This window comes from Corvus cornix, chromosome 6 (genome assembly GCF_000738735.6).
Source record: "Corvus cornix cornix isolate S_Up_H32 chromosome 6, ASM73873v5, whole genome shotgun sequence".
Classification (NCBI taxonomy): Eukaryota; Metazoa; Chordata; class Aves; order Passeriformes; family Corvidae; genus Corvus; species Corvus cornix.
In genome coordinates this window covers 29,862,367-29,884,790 of record NC_046336.1, presented here as the reverse complement: position 1 = coordinate 29,884,790, position 22,424 = coordinate 29,862,367, and the positions used below count along the sequence as shown (strand labels likewise).

General features: G+C 40.0%; 1 protein-coding gene across 9 annotated transcripts in view; it reads right to left on the bottom strand.

Moving 5' to 3' along the window:
- Positions 1-22,424, bottom strand: part of CABCOCO1 (ciliary associated calcium binding coiled-coil 1) — a 263,455-nt gene that overhangs the window by 98,545 nt on the left and 142,486 nt on the right. The gene's annotated exons all lie outside the window — the stretch shown is intronic.

Below are 22,424 nucleotides of genomic sequence, written 5' to 3'. Positions count from 1 at the left end.
CTATAGAGCAATTTCACTGACTATTCAAAGCTGGACCTACTAGCACATCACATTTGTATATTTTTGGAGTAAAGAAAGCTGGAGCAAAGTCAGTCCAATGCACATAGCTTAGTTATGGCAGAATAATCTTAAAAATGAAAATAAGAACTTTCATTTCCAGCTCTTCACTTCTCACTAATTTTTGTGGTTTTGGTTAAACCACTAACGGTTTTTAAAAATTATTTCAATATAAAACTAGGAACCAACATTTTCAATAGCATCAAGGCATTAATGTAACTTAGAACTCAGAATGTTTTTAAAAATCACTGAAGGTGTGTATCTGAGCCTTCCAAGCAAATTTAAATTTTCTTTCAGGATTCATCTCCACTTCCTTCAAACTCTTGATTACATTATGTAATAATTGCATACACTTTCTAGATATCTTCTAAGTTCACAAGGCTCTACTAAAAATTATTTCATTAATATTTATAAACTACAAGTAAAGCTGTAAAGCTTTTTTTCCCTACAATAAGAATTATACTTTTAGCATTGCATATATATATTTGTAGGAGGTATTTATTGGATTTAATAATCGCTGTGGGAAGCCAGCAAAAATTAAGATTTAGCTGACATCCCTTTATCCAGGAAATCCTGATTAGCAGAATCTTACATAAGAAATACAGAAAAGTAATGCAGTTTTACATTCTCTTTAGGAATAGGCTCTGGGGATCTGGATTTTCCTTCTTTGGACAAACACCTCCAGGGAATTTCAACCCAGGAATTAGAAACTTTTGCTTCTTCCTTTCATTCTTTTTCATGCCCATAAGCCATCCCTACTCTGAAGACTATTAAATAGCTGGCAAGGAAATGTCCTTTATTGTTAAATAGCACTTACCTCTTTAAATAGTTCACCAACTAATAGTCACAGGTTAATAAGATAAAAGCATTAAACACATTATCTGTATGCACTTCACCTGAAATGAATTCCCAGGCACTTCCTGCCATACATGAATACTGCAATTTGCAGGATAACCAAACCAGAGCTATTGGTAACTCAGCTGACATCCTTTGTTGCAGTTCCCAAGGGTTATAAAACCCTGTGTATGTATTCTACCCCTGTCCGTTACACACACTAAAATGAATCAGGGTTCCGTGTGTGCTCCAGTTCTGTTCACACTGGCTCCCAGACAGGCACAGCAGGGCTGCCTTGAGCTCAGTGATGCCATGATGATTTTTTTGCCTTTTCTTTTATACCCGTTATACCTTTTTTACAGCTTCTGTATTCTTAGTGCTTTTTGCCTACATTCTTGGAGTTGTTAGTTCAGCTAGGAGACTAAACATCTTAGAAGCTTCGTAGGTAGGGGTTAGTGTGCCCCAGACCCCAAGGTCCTCTCCAGAACACATTCTGTTAGCTGAGATAGAACCATCCAGGGGAAGGTTCCCGGGGGGGGGGGGGGGGGAGAGGGGGAGGCACTCATTCAAGCCTCTCACTGGGGAATTTTTGATAGATAGGCTAATTAGTAAGACCTATAATGTTGTACCAGATCTTTTGGGGATGGGCACTGTGGTGTGCATGGAGGTGCATTCAACCTGGACATGGTGCACCTAAGGATCCTTAAAATAAATACCAAGGTAAAATCCCTTTTTCCCTTCTAACCGTGTTTGACTCTTGATTTTAAGACCAGAAAAAGGCATCACCAGGATGCTGCCGTGCTCCCTATTGCAAACACATGGACATGGAGCAGGCACTTCTTCAATGCTTTCCTTTTATCCACACCACTCCTTTCTGGCAGGAACCAGTGATACACCATAGCAGAACAGCCAGCAGCCATGACCAGTTGCCAAGCTAACAAGAATGCAATTTTTGGCTTCAGGCTCCAGAAAATGTTAAACTTATCCCTTGCATCTTCCCCCTCACTCTGGTAGGCAGGAAATGCCTTTCCTCTGCCACATCTGTGAGGGGAGGTTTGATGAAAGATGGCCTTGTACTATCAAGTATTTACATTGAAGTGGCAGAATCGCATTGACCTGCTACCCCACACCATGTGATGGCAGACCCTGTGCCACAAATCCCCTCTCTCAGGCCATCAGTGGGAGCTTGACAAGCTGCTTGACAGCAAACCAGATATTCTGATAGCCTTATTCACTGGTCATAAATTAAAGCAATATTAGCTCATAGGTTGTACTTGACTGTTGGAGATAAATAGTTGTTAGCAATAATCCATCATATTTCAAACCATTTGGCAAAAGGCAGAGAAATTCTTAAGTGATGCAGTAATTATAAAGCTGAGTAATTTCTTTATATTTATTTTAACAGTATGGATTTTAAAGTGCCCTCTGGGAGCAAAACAATGTTAGTAGAGATAAAGCTGTAGGGAGCAATACATTCATGCTGACACGTGTAGCTGAACCACCAATTTTGCTTTATTAATTTAGTTGCTGGATTTGTTCCTGATATCTACAGCTGTATTATCCCCTCACAGAGGTGGATGAGTGGGCGGAATGAGGTTGATTACAATTGATTTAGTAACCAAAGAGTAATTTTTTCCATTGTTTGTTCAGCACACTACTAAACATATGGCTTAATTACGGTTGCCTTGTGTTCTTTTCAGTGTGGTATTGCTTATTTTGCTGAGACACTGATTTATGCAAAATATTAATTGAAATAGAAAACAGACTTACTATGTGAGCTGACATCCATAAAAACATTAGTTGCTTATGTTTTGCACTGAGCCTATTGGACTTCTCAGGGGAATCAGTGTTTACAGTTTAATTTGGAACAACATGGGCTCCCTCCCTCCAGAAACAGTGGTAGTGCATGTACCGCAGTCTGGAGCGTGGATAAAAAAATTTACTTTTCCCAGCAGCTGCAGAGGGAAATCCTCAGAGTTCTTGAGCCAAAGTCTCAAAAATGTGCTGAGGTAGCTATTCCATTTCAGTGTGATTGCAATAATTGTATGCAAATGTCTCATTAAAAGTAATTCAACTTTATATAGCTATAAATAAACTACTATGCTGTTGTAATGTGTTTCCAGGCCATTAAGTAGTATAATAAAGATGCATGGATTCTCTCAATAGATTAGATAATCAAAAAAACCACCCACCCCCAAAGTCAAGCAACTATACATTGAGAGATCTTGTTTTGTTTTCAGAGTCATCTTTATAATTAATCTATTTGGAATAAATAATTCACCAAATATAAATATAAAATAGTGTTCAGTCACAGAACTCATAACTCAATATATCCAGGAGGAATGTTTTTGTATTTCCTATTCAGGACTTTATTCAATGCGTTGAATTTTGCTGTCTCTTTCATAAACCAAATCTAATACACAATCAGCTTTATAACCAGATAGTCAGAATACAGAATTAAAAAGTTTTGCAGAGGCACACATAAAATCCTCCCAAATATTTTTAAGAGAGTGTATGAGAATTTTGTAACCTTCACTACCCACTAACAGGATTCAGATATCCACTGTGAAATGATCCAAATATTTCCTGGGTAACAGCCTCTGCAGTTATAATATTAATTTCAAAAAAACCCCAAAAAACAACTAATACACATGTCTATACTGCTATATAGAGATAGTCTTAAGAAGCAAGACTAGCCAATGAGGGAAAGAAAAAGCGAGCCACAATATCAAAGTCAGCAGGAATGGCAAAGAGAAGAGTTTGGATACCATCACTGAGGCCACATCCAAGGACTAGCAAGAACAAAAACCAGAGCAAATCCAGTTTAAAGTTTGTCCTACAAGGAGGTGAAGATACCCAATCTCTCAGTGGGGGCCTGAGGCAGCTGGAACATCCCCACACGGTCAGCATTCACGGTGTTAACCACAGTTACTGCCTCGCACGGGCCCTCTGCCTGCACTAGGCTGCGCCCAGATGACTTTCTTTTGTTTGGTCCTTAAAACTAGGAGAGGAAACTCACACTGCCCAAGAAGAACAACAATATTAGACGTTGTGGGGCCATAAGGAGGCATTAAAATGGATGCATGGTATGTTCTTGCCTTAGTTTAACCCCCAAAGATTTTCAAGGCTTCAGAAACTGGAGAAAATACATCTGGGAGAAAAAAGGAGAGGGAGAGCAGGAGAAGAGTTGAAATTTAAGTGACTTTTTAACAATAAGTAACACAGGACAAGATAATATTTCAAGGCTTTTGGGGCATCAGGAGAAAAAAATGCTGGGAGGCATGGACAATATGCTTATCCTCCGCGCTGAAGTTAGCTAGGACAGGAAATGGCCACCTTCAGTGCAAGGTGCTTTTAGACCTGTGGTTACTCATAAATGACAACCACGTGCATTCTGTCCGGTTGGTTTCTGCCCCCTCACTGCCAAGCTGTCAGAGAAACAAACCAGAGACAGTTGTTTCAAATCCCAAATGTTCTCAGTGGCAATGTCAGGATGTGCAATGTACCCGATCCCTACACTGGTGTCTGCAGGGGCACACAGGGCAGGTTGTAAAGTGAGGCAGTATCTTGGGAGCAGCACAAGCAGCTGCCACAGCCCCAAACTCACCCTTTGTCACTCCTGCTCAGCTCCTACAGATTCCCAAGCTCTTCCCCAATAGCAGAACTACATTTTCTCCACACTCCTGAGGCATCCTGGGGGTCTGTATTGGAGCACATCAGTGCTCACCTTCTCTGAGAAGGGCTGACTGCAGCTGCAGTGTATTCACAGCTCAGGGCTCACTGCTGCTCCTGCCGTGGGAAGGAAAGGAAAGGCACAGAGCTGCAGAAGCATTAAGGGTAGTCAGCTCAGAGAAGATGCCAGGCACAGAGGCACAAGCCACCGGGTCTCCAAAAGAGGCATCATGTTCTCCCTGAGGAAGTTCTGAGCCAAGGAGCTAAACCTGAGCAATTCCCAGTTGGTGCAGCTCCTGATGAAGTTCATGGGCAAAGGGCAGCACTGATGAGCAGGATCTGGTGTAGTAAACCTTTGAATACTGTTCAAAAACGCTTCAGCTGCTAAAGACTTCCCCATGTTGATGCTCTTGTATCCTTCAAAGGCTTATAGCAGTCCATTAAACGTAGTCTTAGTATGATACACCCCTAAACCTTTCCTCCTCCTGGAACGAAATCACAGCATGAGGCAAGATGCAATTCAGTGATACAACATGCATGGTGACAATTTTCCAGAATGCTATTATAGGAGAAAAAATTCCAAACCCATCACAATCACTCTCACATAGTAGCTTGGAAACCTGAAGCAACAGAAGAAAAAAAACCAACAGAGAAAGAAAAAGATATAAACAACTCCAAAATTAACTGTTAATTCAAAATTGCAATATAATCTGTATAAAATATTTAAGATGTTTTTCTATTTATTCCTGAATCTAGAGTGATTAAAATGCCGCCATAGTACAGTGTTGCTCTTTTTTTAATCACAAATGCAATTTTAAGCAAGTAGACAAACTCTAGGAAATTAAAGTGAATATTTATGTCCATATAAACTTCTTAATGGCAACATTCTTGCTGTGAGCACAGCAGCTGAAGAGGGTGGATTAAATTATTTTGGCCAGATCCTGTTACTATTGTTTTCGCTGGCAAAATTCCCACTGACTTAATGGGAGCTGGATTAGATCCTGACTTGAATAAAGTACATATCTCAGATGCATATATAACATAATCACTGATATTCCATGCATACACTCGAGTTTTCATGTCTGTTTTCCCTCTGTGAGTTTTACTGATGCTCTGAAAATACTAATCAGGTAAACTATATAGCAGTGATTAAAGGTGTGCAGTCTTGTGTTTCCAGATTTGGGAAAATTTGTGGTTTACTCATATTTGAAATCAGAAACCACAGTCTGAATGATATTCAGCCTCTTGAGCACAGGACTTCAAATCTTGGTATGTTTAGTTCCTCCTCTTGCAGGCTTTGCAAAGCATATGAACAGCATCTATTTAAAAGGCCAGAGAATTACAACGCGTTTGGCAGTCAACAGATGCTGTTGGTATGATATTTTCTCTCTCTCTCCTGTTTCCACCATTTGGGAATATTCAAGAGCATCGTGGAAAAACTAGGAAGCTTTTGAGCTTCATTCCTTCTGTCTTGGATGATGACCTCATACAAAAGAGAACAAGCCTCCAGAAATTTTAAGAGGACATGTTAATGCACAAGGGACACTGCTTCATCAAAGGTCTTACAAGAGCAGGAGTAGTTCCATCTCCCTCAGCAGGGTGCTTCAACAACCACAGTTCTTGGGGCCAGCACTGCTCAGCTCCCGTCGAGTGTGGGACAGCCCCCGGCTGTCACACCGGCAGTTTCATCCCAAGGGACCTTGTCCTGGCACACGCTCCTGACTTTGCTGTTCTCACCAAGCCTCTTTCAAAGCTTGCTAAAGGCGTGCTAAGGGAGGAGTTCGTATGTAGCAGACAAGGAGTCTGACGTGTGACTACCTGACTCCAGGTGTACATAGGGCTCCAAGAAAGGGAAGAACAGCCCTGCAAGGAGGCTCAGTTGGAACACCCAAGTGCAAGGTGTCCTTTAATGTATCTTGTTACCAAAAAAAAAGTAGATTAGCTGAAGCAGGGATCCTGAAAGGTTCCCAGGATCCCCAGAGCTCACAGGAGTTAGGAACTGCACACTCCATATGCTCTGAGTCAGGCTCTGGTTTCACACACGTGGAGGGGAGCGGGTTTTCTAAACAAGTGCTCCAAGTCAGTGGAGGTTTATCTGTGATTACTGTGGCCCATCTTTGTTTTGGCTTGGGAAAGCAATGTTACTTATAAATGACAGTGTAATTTCCTATGCAGAGGCTGTTTCTCTGTATGACTCATCTACGTATTGTATTCCAAGATGTAAGTATGAATCATGGATAACTGATAGAAAAATGCAAATGAATCCATTAAATTTTATTTTTTTTGTTATGCTCTAAACAGAGCAACTTCTAAATTTTTCTCCTGACTGTACAACTTACTGGAAATAAATTGTATCATATCCAATTGAGAAATCTTTGCATTCTCTAAAGCCGCAGGGCTTCTTATTGCTGTTTCAGTGGGGCTGGGGATGTGGGGGTGGTTGTTGGTGCAGTTGATTTTTATTTCATTTTTTTGCACTAAGCATACAGCTGGAGCTTTATGGCCAATGTCAGCAGCAGCAATGCAGTTAGCTTTTTGATTGTTTGTTTTAAATGTAATAAGGGAGATAGAAAATTAACTGTTGATGATTATTATTAGGTATCAGAAATGGGCTGTAGGTGAGAATCTAAATCCAGTAATTCCAAGGTTAGTACCTGACATTTAAAGAATGACTGTGAACAGGTTTGAGAAATTCACTGCAGACCTGTTTTAAAGAAAACAACATGCTGTAGCAGCTCAACCCTATGGCATAAGGGAGTAATTTAGTGATGAGAGTGGAGAAGTCACCTACAGAGGGGAGCCTTGGAGAGGAGTAGATTGTGAGCACCAGCTGCAGCGAGCCAGTTCTCAGGTACTGAGTGCAAGAACCAGCCAGCCCAAAATCAGGCATTCTCTGCCTGGAGCCATGCAGGGAGAGCAGCCAGGGGACACACAGCCCTGCAGAAGGATTGAGATCATGGCTTCAATCTCCTGGGAGGGACACCTGTGAGGAAAAGGCTGATCACAGCTAAAGGAAGACATGTGGCAGGGCTGGAACAATTAAGCTAACTCATTGATTTCTTTCCTGGACTGTGCCATCTCTTCCACAGAACAGGGAAGACGTGTAATTTCAAAGACTACACAAATCTGTGACTGAAGTGCTTTGATACCCAAATCTGTTCAGCCTCTGCACCGTCATTTGGTCTTGAACCGTGACATCGTCATCAACTATTCAGTTAGGATTTGAACTCTAAGGAGCGCAAAACCAAATCCATGGTGTAATGAAAACTGCCACATGAACAGTATTAGATACAGAAACAAAGACCACCTAATTTCCAGGGCTGGAATTTTACCATAGTTTTATCTTGCCTTAGAGCTTTTGTCCATTACAGACAACCCAAATTCAAGGGCATGGATTTTTTCTATATACTGCATTCTGCATGCTACTACTTTCCCTATTTTGAGCCCATAACACCAATTCAGAACAGAGACTATTATGCCTGGCATAATGACCAAAACTGAAAATACCTTTTCCTGAAGTCCCTTGGGCAACAGGACATTTATGCCTTTGATGAAATTAAACTGACAATGTCAGCTTAATATTCTCCTGTAAAGAGATTAGGATAGCTTGTATTTAACTGTATGTTGGGATTCAGTACACATCTACCTGTCCAAACGTCTGCTTTTTGGAAGGACTACTGCTAGATCTGATTCCTTACAAGTAGAAGAATTTTTAAAAGAAACTGCCAAAGTAAGAAAATACAAAAATGCAATGCTGGCTGTAATATTTACTTCATGCTTTTTGAGACAGTATGTCCTGAAACGAAAAACAAAATGTGAACTTCATAAATCTCAAAATCTATAATTAAGAACAACACCTGACAAGATCATTTTTTCAGCTGACAAATAAATGTCACTTTTAAAGGAATCTTCCACAGAGTGATAAAAACAAGCAAAGGGGCAAAAATTGTTCTGTCTGCATTGGTAGAAAACATGGAGGGGGTTTTGCTAAGTACTTACAATGACTGTGCTGTTGACTTGGCAGCCACATCAGAAGTGTGACAGACTTGATTCATGTTCCTGTGCAATACAAACAATGACACAGGGGCTCGATCTGAGCGGCTCTCAGCAAGTAATTGAAGGGAGCACAAACACATTCTAAAGAACCAGCAGTGCACAGTTCTGCTGTTAATAAATAGAATTGTGAGCTAGGCATGCACCTTGTTATTCCATGGTTTTCTCCAGCTATTTATTTAATTTTAAAAGCCCTTTTTGCCTTGGGCCAGGGACTTTCAGAAATTAACTGGTCCAGTTAACTCTGCAAAAAGCACCAATTCCTGTCACTGGTGGGGCAGTTTTGCACTACCTGTATGGGGTTACACAGGTGATCTGCCTCCTGCTGCTGCAGAAGAAAGTCTTTGCAAATGAACACATGTTGACCCCCATGTACTTAAAGGCAGCAGAACTGGAAGGCATCTTGCTTGATTAGGTATAGCTGCAGTGATTCTTCTCTGGTTTTGGAGTACTGTTCTAAATAATACAGCACAAGCAGTTCTGGTTTTAAATGCAATACTCTCTCCACCGGTACCAAGACGAATGAATATGAAATTACCAGCATCACAGCAAATTACAGTAGGTAAACACATAATGCTTTCATTTTCCAGATGTCTGAACCCAAGCCATTTCCTACAAAAATGTTCATATTTACTCCAAATTAATAATGCATTTTCTTGAGACATCAAGTCTATCATTCATGCTGAAGTCAGAAGCAGTGTACACTTAAACCCAAGAAACTCAAGAGCATGTATAGTGGGGAGGAGGAGCTGAATCCAAGGATAAAAACTAACACTTTTTTTATTCAAAATTCTTAACTTTGGTCTCTAAAGCATGATTATTTTTGTGCTCACCTTCAACATCCATGATCATAACTTGTTTAGATGAACTATTTCCTGCAGGTACTTGAGGAAGTAGAGGAAAGGGAGTCTTACTTGAAACAGAATATATTTGTAAGGTTCAGTGCTCTGAATGCAGCACTGATTAGGAATATAAAATTCTAACTTCCTTGAAGTTCAACATATATTAAAATAGGCATTAAAGTAATTTTAAAAGCGAAAGAAGAAAGAAATCAAAGCCTTATAAAAATCTTCTGTTTAAGATGCTTTTTCACCATAAAAGTGTGAGTTTTCACTAAACATACTAAGCAGCACGGAAAAGTTTCCCTCAACTAGAAAATATAGCCCAGGGCTGCACTTAAGAAGATGAGGTTGTATTGAAGCTCTAATAACTTACATCATCATTTTAAAGCCAAGACAACTTAGTTTCTCAATTTTTATTGAAATCAAAATTTTGTCCAGGTGTTTTCTGTTCCTTTAGGAATTTTTATGCTCATTTTCACTGAAAATTAGTTTAAGTAAGCCCCTGATTTAAGAGCTTCAACATTTTAATGTATGAAGAACTCTTTCAGAGAGCCCATCCAGGAAAGAAAAGCAGTAATCACATCTGGAGGCAAACAAAGCATAAATCACCGTGCTGGCAACCAGCCAAGACAGTAGGGGACAAGTGTAAAAATGTTACTGAAATGGCAGCACAATATTCTAACCACATGCTGTTAACAAGACAAACCAAGGTTGAACATTATATTTCTTTTGTCACAGAACACTGCATATGAGAAGGAAAGAAGAGTGGGGATTTGCAAACTGAGGGTCAAATTCACTTGTGGAATAATAGGGACAAAGTCCTTTGAGAGACAATAGGAAAATAGCACTTCTTTAGATCAAACCCACACTTAAGCCACAGATATTTCAGTTGGGAAGGGCTAACCATTCAGAAGTTGCTATTTCTAATAATTGCTTTAATATTATATTATTAATTTAAAATGCAGCCACACAATTCAAAGCAGATCAGGCTGTAATGGTAGAGGGCATTTGGAATGCTACACACACCAGTGACAGTTTAGCTTGCCATCAAAAAGCAAATATTACTGCATGAGATGAATGCCAAAGCACTTCATTATGTAAAGGTTTACATGATGCATAAAATTATCATCAGCTAATGTTTAAATATAAGCAAGATTCCAGTCCAGCTCGAGGATGCATTATTTTAGACATTGCTCAGGAATAAAAGGGGTAGGCTCTGCCACAAAAAAAAAAACCCCACACCTAAAAATATTAATTAGATTATCATGTGGGTGAGCTCCCCAATGATAACCTTTCAATCTGCAGTATCCAATGCAATCTGACATGATATCCATCACTACCCTCATATAAAAAAAGTCCCTATGACTGCAGCAGACAGGAAATCTTTGACTTTTGGGAAGGGACGAGACCTCAAGTATGTGGCACAGAATACAAGAAGTGATAAACTATTTCTAAGCATTAGGTGACAATGTACTATAGGTTTGGCAAGACTCATCTCCATGTTTTGAGTCTGATGAAATGTAGCTGAATTTTTGCTTAAAAGCCGATTAACAACGTGCTAAACTATTTTAAATGCAAACACTAAACACAGCAAATGGAAATCAGTCACTTGATGAGCTTTCCACTTAAGGATGGAAGTCTGAGAGGATTTATGACTGACACCAGCTGTAATAAACTGAAATTGCAACCAAATATTGAAACTTTGCTTCAAGAACAGACACCATTTCTTTATATTCCTATGAAGGCCAAGTGAGCCATGAATTCAAATGCATTGAGAATGGGTACCTTTGATATATGGCTAAAGAGGAAAGGAGTTTTCTGTAAATGCAAAAAAAATTATGCGATAAGGTGCAATGTCAGAAATAATACAGAGACTTGAAATAACATTGTATGAATTATATTTGCTATCAAAATGGCTTATTTGCATCACAGTGTAAATGTGAGGTCATGTAGAGCCACAGCTATGGAAAGAGGCAGTCCTGGTTGCACACAGAATCAGCTGGATGCCAGCCAGCTCCAGCAGTCAATCTGGCTGGGTGTCAGGGCCATGGAGAGGAAGGCTGGCTGGGACTTCCAGACTGGCATTTGCCTAAGCATCAGCTTGGGCAGTGTGGAGAGCACACACTGGGCTACCTACACCTGGCCACTGGGATACGTACTGAGATGTCCAGCAGACAGATTCCCACATGTGTACCCCACCCTGGAAAAAAACAATTACAGCACATTACTGTAAAGGTGGTAAATATTAAAACAAAAACCCCTGAGTTCAGAAAAGCAGGAATGGCAGATTTACAGGCAGAATTAAACAACCAACTAACCAGGTACCAGGCCTCCTGATACCACAAAACAGATTTAAAATCAATTAGCAGAAATGAATCCAAGCTGGGGAGACATGAATTTTGTGCTATTGCCTTACCACCTAAAACCTCAGAACTACTTGGATGATACTAGTTTCCTGAAAAAGGTTCTTTTATTAAGGGTTGGAATACACTTTTGCTGTTTCTTGCCAGGGCCAGTAATCTGTTTGGAAAATATTCTGCTGTACAGCAAGAAAGCACTACTATGGGATGGCTTTCAGTTGGGTGACACCCTTGGTCTCAACACCAGACTTTGAACAATAACACACAATAAAAATGTGAATAGATTTTCTTTTTTCTTCACATAGAAAGTATCTGTTGATACCCAAGGGCTAACAGTCACTGCAAAGCAGATCCCCCTATGCTGTAAATCCCATAAATCTGGTTTCTGCAGAAGAAAACCACTGTACAACACACTCTTTGGAGGAAGTCTGAGAGGAAGAGATAGAAGATTCAGAAACAAATCAGAAAGCCAGGGGAAAGAAAGCTTAAGAAGTTTGATGAAACAGGATAAAAGCCCAATTGATGAGCCACATTAGTCCTATTCCTGTCAGCTAAAAGAAATTTGCCGAAGCACGAAGTACATGTGGTTGGCAAAGGATGCATGCAGTTAACTGCCTGATGAGAGAGGGAGGCAGAACATTCATCCTTTCTACTGTTAGCCAGTAGTTAGCAGTGGTGAGACTTATTTAATCTTGTGTTTTCTCCGAGAGCAGATGAAATGGAATGGAATTATGTTCTGTGCTTCTACGCCGTGCTTGTGGGGCAGCACTAATAGGGAACTGTCACTGCTTGGGGCAGCTGCGTTTCTGTGCTCGTGCTGGAGGGCTGCTCTCCCTGGGGTCCTTATGGCTTTCCAGCACTCAGAAGAGAAGACCCAGTAAATTGTTCTGAATTGGCACGTGTGTGCTCATGTCCTGATTTCAGCTTTTCCAATGTGAGATTGCTGTGTAAAGCAGACCATGCAAATTCTCCTCTAAATATCAACTTTCTCCCAGCCATTTTTATCCCTGCTCCCTTTCTCTGAGCTGCATCAGAGGGCTATGAGCATATTCTTTTTTGTTTCACCTAGAAACAAAACACTGTGTTAAAACATTGTCACTAACAACAGCCTCTTAAAAAATTATTTTGGAAATCTATTCTGATTTTCCAATACTTTGTCCCTTCCTAATTCTGTCATATCCCCCTTCCCCTACCACAACTTTATAAATCTGCTCGCACTCCCAGTTCTTTGTCTTGCAGCCAGCATTTGCCTGTGATGTAGAGGATAAGGGATTATTCACCAGAACACAGCAACCCCCACCCAGACTCTTTACAGCAAGTTAAGAAAGGTGTGAAGAAACTGCTCGCCCTTAACATACAGTCACAGTTTAGAGTGAAAAATAAAACTCCCTATAAACTAGAAGAATTTTTTAGAAAAATGTAATAAGAAAGGCTGGCTGGGAAGCACGTTTTCTTGTTTGCAGGCTTTATTTACTTGTTTGTTTACTTTAGCACAGCTGGAGATGAAGCTCATGCACGTGGGGAGTTCCTCACGCTGGGGGCACCGAGCAAAGCGGCCACAGCGCCGGGTCTGAAACTGCTGCCAGCAGCAGGAAGGTGACATTGCTGCTGCCCGGTCCGAGCAGCTCACCACACTGACTGACGGGTCTGCCATGAGCTGGGGCACCTCCAGCCTGGGGGCATGAGATTGTTGGGCTGCAGAGCTCAGAGAGTGCTCCAGAGCTCGGGATTTGGTTATGTTTCAGAGCCAGGCAATCCTGGTTCAGGAAACTCCCATTCTCCATCACTGGAAACAATTACTGAGGACCTTCAACAAGATGAGGAGCACAGCAGGTTCAAGTAATCATCCTTCTGCCCTCATCTTACTCCCTAAGTATCCCCAAGAATAGGTAAGCACCAGTTTTCTCTCACTGAGATACTGTACAAGAGGATGAACCTGTGCCTGCCCTTTTTCCCCTTTTTCTGTGTCTAGAATAGTCCTCTGGGTGATCCACCTGGTGGAATATGATCATGTTGCCAATATTTGAGTATGTTCCTCAATCATAAAAAATAAATGTGTTTACAAAGTCAGATACCTGTGACAAAAATGCCAAACCAATTAGATTCGTGATAGAACTTTGCCATATTCTATTACTTTGCTTTGCTTTCCATACCTATTTCTGATCTTATGCCAGTTTTGCACTGGCACAACAAGTTTGACTTCAGTGGAACTAATGCTGATTTGTAGCAGCAGGCAATTGGAATAAGGCTCCTATATTTCCTTGGCAATGGGTCCCCAGAGAAAGCTTGTCCATCTCCAACAGATGTTGCTTTGCTACATCTGTCTAACTTTCCTTTTTAATGTCCATTTTTTCAAGTTTTTTTAACGTCAATCAGTGTGAGATAACATCATTCCGTTTTTCCTTTTGCAATCAAGTTTTAGCAAACACAGCCAGATGTTGTTTTCATTACAACCTCAGCCCCCTTTCAAAAAAGTTTCAATGTTTAACTATCAAGAACACTTTATTTTCCTTTCAATTGCCAGATCTTCATGCTTTCATAATCTATTTCACCCTGACATCCTGTCTACAAATATGGCACATTTGTTCACCCCTGAATGTTTGCCTTTGTGCTCTTTTCACTTTCTTTTCCTGTTTCTTCTGCAGAGTGTACTTTATCCTCAAACCAGGTCAGTCCAAAATACTACAATGCATTTCTCTGTCTAAAGATATTTAGAGATCATTAAGTAGCAGGTGGGGGAGGGCAAATGGAGGCAGATGGAAATTTATTGATTTCAGGACCTGAACTTTAAAGTACTGCTTGATCCTTTTCTTTCAAATTTCTGCACATATTGAGGAGATGCAGAATTGATATATTCAGTATTATACTCCGTGTCTATGCCTGTGTCTATACTCCTTCACAGCCCAACCAGGATTTGATTGATGTTATAAAATTCAGACAGTTTGCCATCTAAGGAAATGTTTCTATAAGGGATGAAAAAAATAACGTACTTACCACAAAATCAGCACCTCCCTTTGTGCATTGCTCAGGGACTCTGTGACCACCCATTTGAGCTAACAAGAGGATACAGTCTCACTCACGGAGGTAAGTAAGAACAGAAGGTTAAATTCTTCTCTGTAGAGTGAGGGGTGTCACACGTGCGGTCAAGGGGATAGGAACTCAAGTAGGCCTAGAACAGGCATAGTGAACAAGTAAGCAGAAAAAAACTTGTCTGAATGAGTCCATTAACTCTGGACTTCTGTCTCAAGTGCAGAGGCCAAGTTTGCTCTCACCAGTTCTGAATCAAGGAGAGGAAGAGCCAAGGCCAAACTTTTACCACTGTGTATTTACCAGCTCACAGCAATCAGTGACTCCCCTGAAGCAGTTGCCTGTCTCTTAGACATGCAGGTTAGTGTGTCAGATATAAGAAAGGCGTTTCAGAGCTAATCCTGCATTCAGTTTGATTGCAAGATTAATTCCTAAATAGTGCTATGTATGAGCAGATCTTTACCATACAATGTTTTCTCACTGCAGAGCTTCTTTTTAAGGCTCCAATCTTGCAAATCCAATCAACAGTGGCAAGAGGATAAGCACCTACTTCCAATGAATTAATGATACAACTATATCTGTATAGATAAGATTGAAGGACCAGACATATTCTGAAGAAAATTTATATTCCTTAAAAATAAACTTGAATCAAAAATTAGACTCTAATCAGCACTGGGTTTACTCTGTAGCAGTTTGAACAATCTGGGATATGAAATCAGTCAGAAATGAGACAATGAAGGTATTTGTCATCACATACCTCATCATTACCTGCATTGTGCCAACTGCCAGAATGAATGGAAGGTGGCATAACAGCTGCTAAACAAAGAGCAGGCAAGTGTGGAATTACCTGGTTTAGAGCAAAGACTTCTCCTAATTTTTTACTGCAGAAAGAAAATCCAACTTGTTAAATTAAAACACAGCTCATGAGTACAACAGTCAACATGATTGGACAGCTAAGCATATTCTTCAGCTCTCCTTTTAAAAATTCCATTTCAGCTTCTGTAGTTCCTTTGCTAAGAGCAATGACATTTAACAGGATTCTTTAGATCACTTCTGTAATGCAGTGTCCTAATTACAGTAAATGCTCCCTGTACTTTACCAGTAACTTGATAAAATTGATTTGACTTTTCATTAGCAAAGGAAACAAAAAACTAAAACCATGGTTACAGACAGGTTGGAAAACAGTTGCATTATGCTTCAGAACTGCTATGAAGAGGAAAGAAAAGTTGAAGAGAAAGAGAGGCCTAAAGAAATGAAGTATTTGTTGTTAGCATAACAGAAACAAATGTATACCCTGCTTATAGTACATTTTGGATACCTATTAATATACTTAGAGCTTTCAAGAAAAAAGCGAAGTGCTTAATTACAGCTACTTGGTGCTGAGTATTCACATTTTTGTACAGAAAAGACACTGTATAAAAACTCTGGTTATGCAGTCAAATGCTCCCAGGCCACAGGCCTCAAGGAGCTGGTGAGCCACCTCTCACAGCCAATTGTTTGAAATGGCAACAGGAAGGCTGTAGGCCGATTCTTTGCTCTGGAAGGTAAAAGGAGCTCAGAGTAGCAATTTTAAGAGCATGAAGAACATATTCCACTGGGGCTGTTTCATCTCTGCAGATGTATCCTTGGGTGCAACCCCTACATCAGCATTTTGGCCAAAAGTGACTGGGACATGCACCTCAGTTCTGCACACTTCCACATGGCCAGGACAAGGTGACTCATTCTCTCGTGCTGATGACAGCGGTTACTGAACCACCAGGGCAGGTTTCTGATGTAGAGTCTAACTAAGGTATGTTTTTAATACAATGGGTAGAAGAAAAAAATGTTAGAAGAAAAATACTGGTCAGCAGGTGCTGCTGGGAAGAAAGGGTATGAGCTTCATCTCTTTTGCTTTAGCTCCCGTGCACTACTTGATTGTAACACTAAATTTAGTTAAACTGCAATGTTCCCAATTTCATTCTAAGCCTCAAAAGCCAGATATCTTACAGCCCCATTTGCCCATACTATCACCAGGATCAATATTCACTTCATAGAGTAAAGATGATGTGCTGGTGGATTTGTGTCCCAATCACCAATGCCCTGTCACAGCTTCCCCCTCCATACAGAGAGAAGAAAGATCCTCCTAGCATCCATGAAAATCACAACCCCTTTACAGACAATGGAAGGAAAGACAGGCTTCTCAGCAGCAGTTAGCTGAGAAAAGTAAGCAAGGCACTTCATTTCCTCTCTCTCCCCCTCCACCCCACCCAATTAGCAGGGTTGAAAATTTCCTCAGCCCAGGGTGCTGCTATTGTGAAAATAAAGTCACTCTATGCTCATGGGGCATTCAGTCACTGCAGAGACAATGCCATATGTTAGATAAGGGCTTTCTGTGAGAAAGTGGTTTTTAAATTGTGGAACCCAAACAAGTATTGAGCTAGGAATAAAGAAGCAGGATAAGATAATTTCTCTGCTATCACCTTTTTGAGTGTTACAGTTAGGAGGAAAAAAAGTCACTCTAACATATGACAAATATGTATTACTCAATTATCACTAGAAACATTTCTCATTTCACTGTTTTCTTTCCCTTACAAGGTCTAAACTTGCAAAATTTCCTCCAACACATTTTGCTCTACAGGATAACTGTGTTTTGTTGGGGAAAAGATTACAAATCGTGGGCACTGTGGTCATATGAATGAGAAATAAAGTGCAGTACATAAACGAGTTTAAGACAAGAAGTAGAGCAAGTCTTATATTCCTTTCCACCTTGCAATTTGCTGTTCACTTAAGCAGGACCAGATCAAGACAGACGATATTAATTTCTAATGCAGAAAGAAGATCCTGAGGTGGAAAGGAATAAACCGATTTACAAAAGTTGGGGGTTTTTTTCTTCTCTTTATGTATTATTGTGTTATTTGGATTGATTAGTGAGACCTAACATCAATTTTGTTCATGTATCCAGAAGATGTTCAGAATTGTCACAAGTTTATCCAATGTATATTACATACTTCTATTTCTAATGATAGTGAAGATGCAGCCAGAAAAGTCCTATTGGCCAAACGTCTGAGGAGAGTCAGGAGGTCAAGTCATTCTAGCTAAGTGCAGATATAACTTACTCTTACTTCCCCTTTCCCCCCCTCAACAATACTGCAGCAAGTAAACCTGCAATCAGAAAAGGCATCTCAAAGGGCTTTTGCCCTCTCCATCCTATGCAGGAGCATAAATGTAAGGCAAGCAAGAGGGATTCAGGGATACAACTTTTTAGGTTGAAAACCATTGGAGAATGATGCTGTACTTGCTCTGGAGCTTAATTCATCTTGCTGTAGAGTGAAGATAAATATGAGCTCATTTCCTGTTGAAGTACACAAAATGTAAAATAAATACTGCCATATATGCGGAGGATTTAATTTCCTGTAACAGCATTCAAACACCCTCACCAGTGTTTACCTCACTACACCAATTCAATTTTATTTTTGAGTAATGGAGTCAGGTGATCAATTTTCCAGGATATTCTCCCAATGAGCTGTCAGATATATGCCAAGATTTTTCATGTGGCATTACCAAGCTATTTGCTGGCCTGCTTAAGCTGCAGCGTGTGAAACACAAGCTTAGGATAACTAGCTCAGCATGATGCTCCCTACCCAAATACAGACTTCACTGAACCAAAAGTATTGGGATATTTGCTTAAATATCACCTTTCCATAAGCTATTTTATCTGCTACTGAAGATGGTGAGGCAACAATCAGTGACTCCGGCCTACATGCTCCTCCTGCACACGCACAGCCCCATTTTTACTCTGTGCATTTGGCAGGACTTGGTATCTCTCATTTTGTTTCACTGTCAAGAGTGTCTGTCCAGCCTCCTACAGAGGTCCCCATTCCACCTCATTTCCCCTCCAATGCAGAGGACTCAAATGGCCCACAGAGTCTGGAGGAAGCAGAATCTGCAAATAAAGGCTGCCAGAGAAATGGGCAGCTTAGTATCCTTACCCCTAGCTCTGCTCCCTAGTTCCTGCAAAAAAAATCCAAGGTGAGGGAGTAAGAAGAGGCTTTTGCTGGATCTTGAGATGAAATGGCAGGTCACAGATCTGAACCACTGCTGCTCTTATCTTCATTATCATTCAGCTGCTCTGCCTTTCTGTAAAAGCGAGCTATGTAAAGGAGTGCATTTGGCCCCATGCTATTACTTTGTTTTAATTCCTTTCCCAAAGAAAATTTGCTCCAACAGTTTGATATGAATATTTTTTTTTAAAAAATAGATATTAGCTGCTTCCTGCAGATAAGACTTCTGAGTTTTAAAGTTCCCTGTTTCATTCCAATACTTTAATTAAAGGTTTAAAGAGATTCAGTTCAGTCATTTTAACTTCTTTTCTCTGGAAAGTCATAAAGGCTAGGGTGAAAAAAAAAAAAAAAAGGCAGCAAAAAGAAATTCCTGAAACAGGACTTCCATTTCTCTTTTCTGTGTTATATATAGTAAAATTTTACTCTCCAGAAAAAATATCATACTAGATAACCCACATTTATCCTGTCTGAGTCTTAAGGAGCAGCCTGCACATGGGAAGATACAGGTCAGAGCTCAGTTGAAATATTGGAACTCTACCGGGTCAAATCAGGAATGGCCAATAACCTAATATGGAAACTTCTGTCAGGCTTGAACTGTTGGTAGGACAACAACAAAAGAAATCAAACCTCATAAGAAAAGCCCTAAAAAAGCGATCACACTGTGTGGAGAAAAATTCAGCACCTTGTCAGGGGAGGGAGAGGAAATACCAGGTTACTGGGTCAGGTGCTGGGATGTGCAAAGGCAGCTCAGTGTGTCCAGCCCTGTGCTACCCATGTGGGAACAAACATATCGCAAAGAGCAAAAAAATTTGGCTGTTCTTGCCATGAACCCGCAGAGAATCCAACTGAGTGTGTCACACGTGTATTACTATTTTGATTCTCTTCACAGCCTTAAGGGTTGGGTGGCACCTCCCCGTTTCATTTTATATAGCTGCCCTGATTTCTGGAGTATTAAACTTATTTCTGACAATAGTCAATGTATGTGGAGTCCATGCATGAAAGCTTGTCCTTAGCAATGCTGGTTTTAGCAAAGTCTGCCTTCGCACCCCAGCATGAGAACATCTTAGCAAAACTTGCTGTAGAGGATAAAAGAAGAAGATTGGAATGAAATTATCTTTAAAAGCATCCATTGGAAATATTTTGCTTAAATTAATGTAAATTGATCTATAACTGTTATTTCACAGCTTGCCAACAACAGCAGATATAATGTGCTCCCCTGTTGCATTAAGACATAATAGCTGAAATATTTTTGTTTGTTTGGGTTGGATTTAAAGAGTCAATAACAGCAGCTGCTACTTAGTTCTAATGCAGATGTGGTTTTCCTTTCCTTGATCACAATGTTGGCTCCTTGCAATGAAAAGCAGTTCATCACTTAGTTTCACGTCAAGTAAATATCTAAATAACCTCTGGCCCACAAATGAAAATTCACTGTGAAACTTTAAAAATTGAATGCGTTTTTAACATTCCACAGCAAAGGTCTTTTTTGATCTGATATTTTAAACAAACTGCTTTTTGAGAAATTCAAATACCACAGCTATACAAAACAAAAACATCTTTTGAGATGCCTATTGTATATAAGTTCTTCTATAACTCCTATCAGTACTTTTTTCTTTAACTTTTGTTTACCTTGTGGCATTTATTTAACAACTTAAAAGGGTTGAACAGATGCTGTTTCCTTCCACAGCAAACAAGTCTGCTATCTAGTAGACAGCAAGACACCCTCTACAAATTCATATCCAATATTGTGTAAAGGAAACTGGAGTACTTGCATTTAACCTGAAAATCTTCTTTAATCACAGCCATTCAAACAGTACCTGAAAAGGTGTCCCTTCATTTGGGAAGTGAAACACATGTACATTATGTTTTCTGGTTCAGCTGCTCTAATTCACTATTCCCACACACAACCACCTGTCACACACTTCCCCTCTCTCTCCACCCCATCCCTTTCAAGATGTTTTCATTTCAGGCCCTGTTGTTTATGCTTTATCTCATTTGCATGATATTAAAACTAAACCTTCTATTATATTCCAACTTTGCTACTGCCCCAGCAGCTACATCATTTACTGTTTGTTTCATGTGTGTAACCAACAATTTCACCTCACTGCTTGTTTTTTTCTCTTCTGATTCACAAGAGCAGGCATGAAATTTCTTAGGCCACCAAGGAAAGCAGAATCCACCAGAATAAAAGGAAGAGGTCACAATTATTAGGCAAATCTGCCACCCTAAGATTGAAGAATTACAGTTGTTCTCTGCTGGTGACATGGCCAACTTTATTTTGTTAGTGTAGCAGTGTACTTAAAGTTTAGCTGAGTCTTTAAATTGGCTTAGCAATAAATCTTGCTCATTTACATTTTTATGATGCAAAAGCTACATGATCATCAGAAAGTTTTGATTTTTATCCTGGTAACTTCATAATGGATTTTTCACCCTTTTTAAATCCTCTTCACTAAATGCTCTTTTGGTTTCCTTTAAATTCAGTTCACTTTCACTTAACACTTTCATTGCTAAAATTTCCTGGATATGTTGGTGTAAATAAGCATTTATATGTTAAGTCTTAATAGCTAGTTAGTTGAGTGTTGCCTCTTACATTGAACACTGTTTCCAAACTATATTCAGATGTTCCAAGGTCTGTGTATTTCATGGGGTTTTTTGGGACAGTCCCTGCTGGTTTGACTCATAGATCTCACACATATCTAACCTTGCAGCTATGTTTTCCTACAGTTCAAACCATTATTCTTAGTGAACATTTCAAAACCTGCTACCACTGAAGACCTGGCAAAACAGTTGCTCTGTTCTGCACATTGAAGCCCCCTCTGCACTGCTCTTTTTTTCCCTGTTTCTCCAGCAGCCCATGATTCTGCTCTTCACTCACAAAGACAGCACAGTTTGTTTCTCAGATTGGAGTTTCGCTAGGAATCTGCCAAAGGATATTCATCCACTGATGCTCTCTGAGAAAACTGACAGTGATGTTATTCCCATCTGAACTGGTCACTTAGCTGATTATGCAGCATAATGAGTGATAGATAGACCAAGCCACACATTATAAATCACATTCCCCAGCGACTCAACATCAAGACTTTCAGTCTCTTTTCAAAGCTTATAGAAAAAACAGCCCCAAAAGCTCCACTCCATCAAGGGTCCCTTTAGGCCAAGATGAAAAGCAGATTCACATTTATCAATCCTTGAACAAGAAAACTATCAATCACTGAAAATACTTAATGCAAAACTGTGAAGAATGTTTGCTAAAGGCAAACAGCAGTGAGCATGGAGTTACTCAGGAACACAGGGTAAAGTCAAATACTGATTGTCTCTGCAGATATGCACAACCTATACATGACACAAAGACACGCTGCCCTTTGCCTACACAAATCAAGATCTATAAATCATGCCAACACTCACCACAGTTTACCTCTCTCACCTGAAAAATTACAGCGTTCTTGCTGTTTAGGACTTGCAGGGTACGGTGGATAAAGTTTGTCCTTGTGAATTTAACCATTTCCAGGGTATTTTCAGAGGTCTGGCAGTATCAGCGAGCCTTA